A 7,600-nucleotide genomic window follows, 5' to 3' on the forward strand; every position below is an offset into this window, starting at 1 on the left:
TTTAAAAACATGTAATAAATGTTTAATATTATAATTATATTTTTGTATTTTACTATTACCACTGGGTGGTTATTTGTGTCTTCTATGCACATATGGTAAGAATACCATATAATAATTTATGTTAATATAATGGTGTGCTACCATTTACCTCTTTCCAACTCTCTGTTCAGTGACATCATGTCAGTAGCTTTAAATTTGCTATGGTGGGGGTATTTACACTACAGAAACCAGCAATTGGTTCAAACAGGGCTTTTCATCCCCCAGAGAGCCAGGTCTATATTATTAAGTAGACTTCTAGGCCCAGTGCTATAAGCACAGAACTTGAGAAACCAATAGAGAGATGAAGTCAAAGAATATTTTAGAAGTGTGGTTTCTGGTGACTGACTACCTGATTTGAATCATGGCTTGATCACTTATTGGCTGTAAAAAGAAAAAAAAAAGCTAATTTATCGCCTCGGCGCTTTCAACCCCTACTTTGTGCCAGAAGCTAGGCAGGGTAAAAGTTAAATTAAGGTAGTTTAAAAAACATTTTACAGTTCACAAGATAGAAAAGACTTGCAGTTGACAATTAACTACACCCTCTAGTTTTTAAATGCCAGTAGTTGCAAAATCTCTACTAAATCTTACCTACTTTAGAAGTATTTGAGTGGCAAAAACGTCAGGTTTTAAATTAGAGTTGTGTATAACGTAATTTCTTGACTACAATAGATTGTCTTCTTAAAAAAGAAGAAAGAGCCATCCAAACATGTGACTGTGTTGGCTTACTTATTGATCTGATTCGTTCATTTTTCTCCTCTGTGCAGGTGTGAGAGGGCAAAGAGATGGGCTTGACAAATGCCTGTTAGTCAAAGTCTTACAGCACATGGAAAGAATAGCCACGCAAACAGCTAATTACAAATAATGGAATGATGAGTGCAAACCTTTAGGATAATAAAGAATGCCATGTTTACCTTGAAGAGACAAACAATATGCTAAACATTTCTATGAGAAGCTATAGAAAGACATGATTAGTTCTGACAGGCTAAAATCAAAGGAGTCTATACATTAAGGATATTCGCACGTTTAAGTATTTGTTGGCTACATGTCATTGTGGCAGAATCTTATGACTGTCCTTAAGGGAAGGGTGTGTGTGAAGGGGCGTGCACTTCTTGGGATTTTCATCCATTTTTGTTTTGCTTGGTATTGCTTTACTGAGAAGAGAACTAAATTAAGCACAATGTAAGATACCCAATCTGTAAGTGATCATGAACTGTATGGGGTTCATCATAAGTAGGTTTGGGCTTGGGATTTAAGAGAGCCGGATACAGGTCTGGATTTTGTCAACAATTACTTTGGGAAACCACATTCTCTCTCTGGATCATCTGTAAAATCTGAGGCTTAAATAAATGACCCATAAGGACCCTCTAAGCTCCAATGCCTTGAGATGATCTTGGGAGAAAAATGGGGGGAAAGGAGACGGTTTGAAAGACATTTTTATCCTGTAAGGTCCCTAGATTTGACTACTAATGTTGAGAATGGAGGAAAATATGGAGATGTTGGAGATCAGGGTTACTATCCAGGCTATTGCTTAGGTGTTCCATCAAAAATCTTTTTTTGGATCTAGTTGTAATAGCTTGAATCAGGATGCACCTGAATCATGATAAGACAGGGATGCTATAAAAGAATCCAATGGTTAGCTGTATTTCAAGTAGGTCCTAATTCTTTGGAACTGTACATTACATTTGTACAGGAAGGCTACAGTATGGGTTCTTCTCTAAATGCAAGGATTTGGAAAACCTATTAAGGTATTTTCTCTTTCGCTTTTCTCATATAGAATGACTATTTTCACGTAGACTTCAATTTTCTTAAAACTTTAAATTCATTCTTATCCTTTCTGTCCCTTCCAGCCTCCTGCCATCCAGCACACATCTCCCAGGACTTGTGATATGTTGCTGCTTTCAGCTATGGGGCTTTACTTACACACTTTCCCAGAAGACCAAACATTTGTGTGAATAATATAAACGGTTGCCGATTAATCTTGTGATACTCCCCTTCTTTCTCCCCATGTGGAACTCTTATTGGTTTCAAAGAGTTATAAACACACCATTGTTCTTTCTGTCTTTTGTGAATACCTGGGAAAGAGCTGTTTCAAAAAAAGCACACCCTTAACATCTCTGGTGTTGGAAATGCTTCGGAGTCAGAGTCAAGTGTGGGTGCACATGTGCAGCTCACACTGTGAGATGAGAAAGGCCTCTTACTAAGTCTCATGTGCCATTCAGAACTAGTGCTGTTTTCTCTGACAGAGGAAGCCTTAAGGTTTCGATCAGCTATTTGTCAGCAATAGCACAGAGATGTCATAGTCCATCTTAACTCAGGTGCATTGTTATAATCTGAGGAATGAATGTGCTGTGTCTTGACCTGCAGATATTCATTCATTTCCCATGGTGAAGGTGAGAAATTAAAAACACAAGTGTGCACATGACATCTGAGTCTACCTAGACCAGTGTGAATTTGGAAGAATCCCAGTGTGGTGTGGGAAGAATCCCAGGCTGGTGTGACTCACCAGCCTTAATTACCCATGTTACTTATCTGTATAGCCTTTGTATTTCCAAGAGTAAAACTGTTGATAGAGAGGAGGGAAAATATGGAGGGGAGGAGCCATTACGTTGTTTATGCGATAGATATTGATAGAGGAGAAAGGGAATCCAAGCTCCAAGCTAAGGAAACAGAAACTGTAATTCTAAAATCAAGTCTCATTATTACAAAAGCAGTACATATAGTAGCAAGTTAGAAAATGAAAATAAACATAGATTAAAAAATTAAAACGCTATACATAAAGTAGATAAGCAACAAGAATTAATGTATCACACTGGGAACTATATTCAATATCTTGTGATAACCTATAATGAAAATAACCTGAAACATATTATTATACATATATGCTATACATATTATATGTTTTATAACATTATATATAAAATGTTTTAACGATGTATTATATATAATGTTTTAATAATGTATTATATATATAATATGTTATTATACTTCGATTAACAAAAATACTATACTTCAGTTAAAAAAATTAAAACATTCCTACCAGAGACAACCACTATCAGTTTTCAGTGGTTGATATCAATGTTTAATATATATTCTTCCAGATCTTTTTCTGTATATCTATGTGCATGTGTTTGCTAAATGAGATCACACTGTACTTGCTTTTTTAGCCAACAATCTCTGCCTTCCTGGGCTTCCCAGGTGGTTCAGTGGTAAAGAACCCGCCTGCCTACGCAGGAGACACAGGAAACCGGACTTCGATTCCTAGGTCTGGAAGATCCCCTGCAGTAGGAAATGGCAACTCGCTCCAGTATTCTTACCTGAAAAATTTCATGGACAGAAGGAGCCTGGTAGGCTACAGTCCATGGGGCTGCAAGGAATTGGACACGGCTGAGTGACTGAGCACACACACATTTCAAACGTAAATATAAATGTGATCTCAATTATATCAGCAGGCTGGTAACATTTGGGTTACACCTGGAAAGATGTTCAAGATATATAACCATAAAGGTGGTGCATGCTCATGTTTTGTTTTGTTTTTGATCATACCACATAGGCATATTTAAAATAAAAAGTAAAATCTCCCTCTCCTTAATCCCCAGTGTCTTCCTATTCTACAAACAATTTCTATTTCTGTTTCTAACAGTTTTCACTTTAAAAGTATATAATTATTCTTCTATTTCTTATTTTTATCAAATTCAGGCATATACACTGTCTCCAAAGTAAAAAATGTGAGGAATTTGTAACTTGAATGTCTTCTCAGCTCTCTTTCTATTTAACTCCTGTTTTTAAATTGCATTAGTATTTATGCAATTTGTTGTTGTTGTTGTTCAGTCGCTAAGTTGTGTCCATCTCTTTCTAACCCGATGGACTGCAGCACACCAGACTTCCCTGTCTTTCACTGTCTCCTGGAGTTTACTCAAATTCATGACCATTGAGTCAGTGATACTATCTAACTATCTCATCCTCTGCCACCCACTTCTCCTCCTGCCTTCAATCTTTCCCAACATCAGGATCTTTTCCAATGAGTCGGCTGTTTGCATTAGGTGGCCAAAATATTGGAGCTTCAGCTTCAGCATCAATCCTTTCAATAAATATTCAGGGTTGGTTTCCTTAAGGATTGATTGGTTTGATCTCCTTGCAGTCCAAATGACTCTCAAGAGTCTTCTCCAGCACTGCAATTTGAAAGCATTAATTTTTTGGCATTCAGCCTACTTTATGGTCCAACTCTCACATCCATACATGACTACTGGAAAAACCATAGCTTTGACTATATGGACCTTTGTCAGCAAAGTGAAGCTCTTTAACCATAACTTAGTCTTATGTTCTTTTTCAGAAGGTTGATTATACTATTAAAACCAATGTGAAACATTTATAAAATTAATACCTGAGTACAAATCTCTCTGGGCATCCCTGGTGGCTGAGCAGTAAAATATCCACCTGCCAATGCAGGAGATGAAGGTTCAATCCTTGGGTCAGAAAGATCCTCCAGAGAAGGAAATGGCAATCCACTCTAGTATTCTTGCCTGGGAAATCCCATGGACAGAGGAGCCTGGCCAACTACAGTCCATGGGGTCACAAGAGTCAGAAACGACTTAGCGACCAAACCACCATCACCACCACAAATCTCTCTAGAGATGCAAATGTAATCCTCAATTTTGAACATTTTAGTCCCGCAAATAAGAACCTTATACACACCCTTGTCTAAGGGCTCACCTTTAATTTTCTTTTTAACCTCTGTAAACCTCCTTGGGTCATATCAGGGAGCTGCAGCTTCTTATATCTCATGTTTTCTTCTTTCTTGGCTTATTTTTAGATTTTGCTGGGTTACCTCAGATGTAATTTTTTCTTCCTGGCTGTGTGATTACTAAACATACTGAATTCTTACATAGTAGCAAGCTCCTTTCTCTAGCCCTCACACTTGAAATTTGGCTGAGTGTAGAAAGCTAACTTCCAAATAGTTTCCCGGAGGACCTTGGAGACACTGCTCCATTGCTGTCTGGAGCTCCCTGATGCTAGTGTGAGTCTGCAGTTGGGCTGCGGTTCCTTGACAATTGCCACAGGCAGGTGGGCTTTGCTGCAGGGTGGAGGTCTTACGAGTTATCCACTCCTGCGTGGCTCTGCCTCTTTTTTGAGCTCCTGTGGAAGTACAGATCTATCTCCAACTTGATGCTGCATTTGCTAGCCCCCATCTTGTTCGCCAGTAGCCGCTCCAGACATACTCCCTCCTCTGAAACACAGAAGCGGCCTTATTAGCCATTCTATTTAGAGAAGGAAAGAGAGCAAGCCCCACCACCCCAGCTGTCCCAAATGCAGTTCTTTAACATCCCAGACTAACTTGTCAATTTCAAATTAGAATCACCTAAGGGACTCCTCCCTTGTGTCTGAGTTTGGGCTTTTGTTGCCTGGAGGGTAACTCCTCCACTTACCACTTGCCTTTTCTTTTCTATTGATTAGAACCCTTCAAACTGTTGAAGACCCTTAGTCTTATTTTCTTGCTTTTCATTGCTGTAATGGTTTGAATTTTAAAAAGAACCTTTTTATCATCTCAGTGGGACCTCTGGGGACAGAGAGGGTCGATGTGTGCAGAAATGCAAGACAGGTGTTAGCTGAAACATACGGAAGAGTGTGTACATACATGCACACACATACAGAGAGGTATTGGAATAATAGTTTTGTGGTTGAAACTTCACAGTGGGTATTCAGTAGTAGGAAAATGCTTATTTATTTACGTAAAATCTAAAAATAAATGCTTTTTTATTTAAGTAAATTTTAAAAGTAAATGATTATTTAAATAAATTTAAAAAATAAATGCTTGTTTATTTTTATTATTTTTTTTTTTACAGTGAGCATGATTTCCTTTTGTAATGATAAAGAAAGTGAGGTGTGTGTGTGTTAAAGAAGGAAATGATCGTTCTGTCATATACAGATAGAGAGCAAGGGTATAAACCTACACAGGAATGGTGGTTTTCAGCCGGTGTGGCACTGTCCTTTTCCTCCCCTACAGTGTGGTGAAAGCTGATTGCGTGCGTCCTCAGTCGCTCAGTCATGTTCGAGTCTGCAGCCGTTAAGGACTGTAGCCCACCAGGCTCCTCTGTGCATTGAATTTTCCAGGCAAGAATACTGGAGTGGATTGTTATTTCCTCCTCCCGCCGATCTCCCCAGACCACGGACGAAACCTGCGTCTCCTGCGTCTCATGCGTCCTGTGCGTCTGGTGGGTCTCCTGCTTTGCAGGCAAATATTTTACCGCTGAGCCATCAGAGAAGCCCTCTCTAGCTGATTAGTCATGTTAACTTTACATCAGTCCCTCAGCAGAATCAAATAAGAATATGAAATATTTACCCTGCCCAATGCTCGGCAATGCAGCCTAAAGGGGCTGCTCCAGATGCGAGTGGACCTCAGGAGGAAAGAGCTGCAAAGCAGCAAGGTCCAGCCTGCTTTGTACTAGAGGGTCCCCCAAGAGACCGGGTAAGTTCTGGGCCTCTTTCCAGGTGTTCTAATTTCTGAGACTATAAATGTCATGTTACCCATTTAATAGGATTCCAAAAGGGCTTCTTGGCAGAAAAATATGGGAACTACTGTGGCAGATCAACTACAAAGACAAACCAGTTTATTGGTTCAGGCTTCAGAAGAAACACTAGATGAAGCTAAAATTTGCTGTAAGAAAAATGTGATAAATCTAGTATTACTTAAAAGCTTCTAAAGCAGTGGCAAGTAATGATAATAAGTTGCATACCTCTTCCACATGCACAACTTCTGCCCTGCGACTTCAAAGTAGGCTCTTGGAGTCCAGGGAGAGATGCAGTGCTCTGCTCAGGAGATATTTATGGGGCTGTTATGGCGCCTAGGATGTTCCTATTATACTCACCATTCGAACCACAGAAAAGGACAGACTCGAGACGTTTTAAAGTGGGATGTGCTTTTCCCTGTAACACAGATGACTGGGTTTACACTGTTGTCTTTCAGTTTTGAACTCAGCATTAATTCTACTTTCAGGATGCTTCACCCACGTTTAATACAGAGAGATGGAAGTAGAAAGGGCCTTTGAGCAGCCTTAAGTGGAGTAGCAAGCTGGTAAATATATGATTCATTTCCTAAATGTCACCAGACCAAGAATAACATGTGGAACGTTCACAGCGGACCTTAGCAGGATAAATGAAATTGGATGGTAACCTGGTGTGGAGCAGAGAGGGCCCTCCCTTCTGTGCATCAGGTCTGGGGATTCCTCACAGCCACACTGTCTGACAAAAGGTCAGGGAGAGGATGTGCTGCTGCGGGGAGCCATGTACAAAATGCCCAGAGGTGGTGGGTGAAGGAGAAAGTGGCAACGTTGTCGTGGTGCGGGGAGCGCTGCCCAGCGTGTGACCACAGCAGGCCCTTCTCACTCTGCTCTAGCCTGCGATATTGCAGGGAAAATCCGTAAGGAACACAAGTTTGATCACTGAAAAGGTTGAGTAAATCCAGATCAGGATATTTTAAGAACGCTTCTGGGGAGCTTCTAAGTTTACAAAGAGATAAGGCTTCAAGATAAGTCTTGTGTTTTCCCAAGAGTATTGGTGCTTCTGC

This window comes from Odocoileus virginianus, chromosome 16 (assembly GCF_023699985.2).
Source record: "Odocoileus virginianus isolate 20LAN1187 ecotype Illinois chromosome 16, Ovbor_1.2, whole genome shotgun sequence".
Taxonomy (NCBI): Eukaryota; Metazoa; Chordata; class Mammalia; order Artiodactyla; family Cervidae; genus Odocoileus; species Odocoileus virginianus.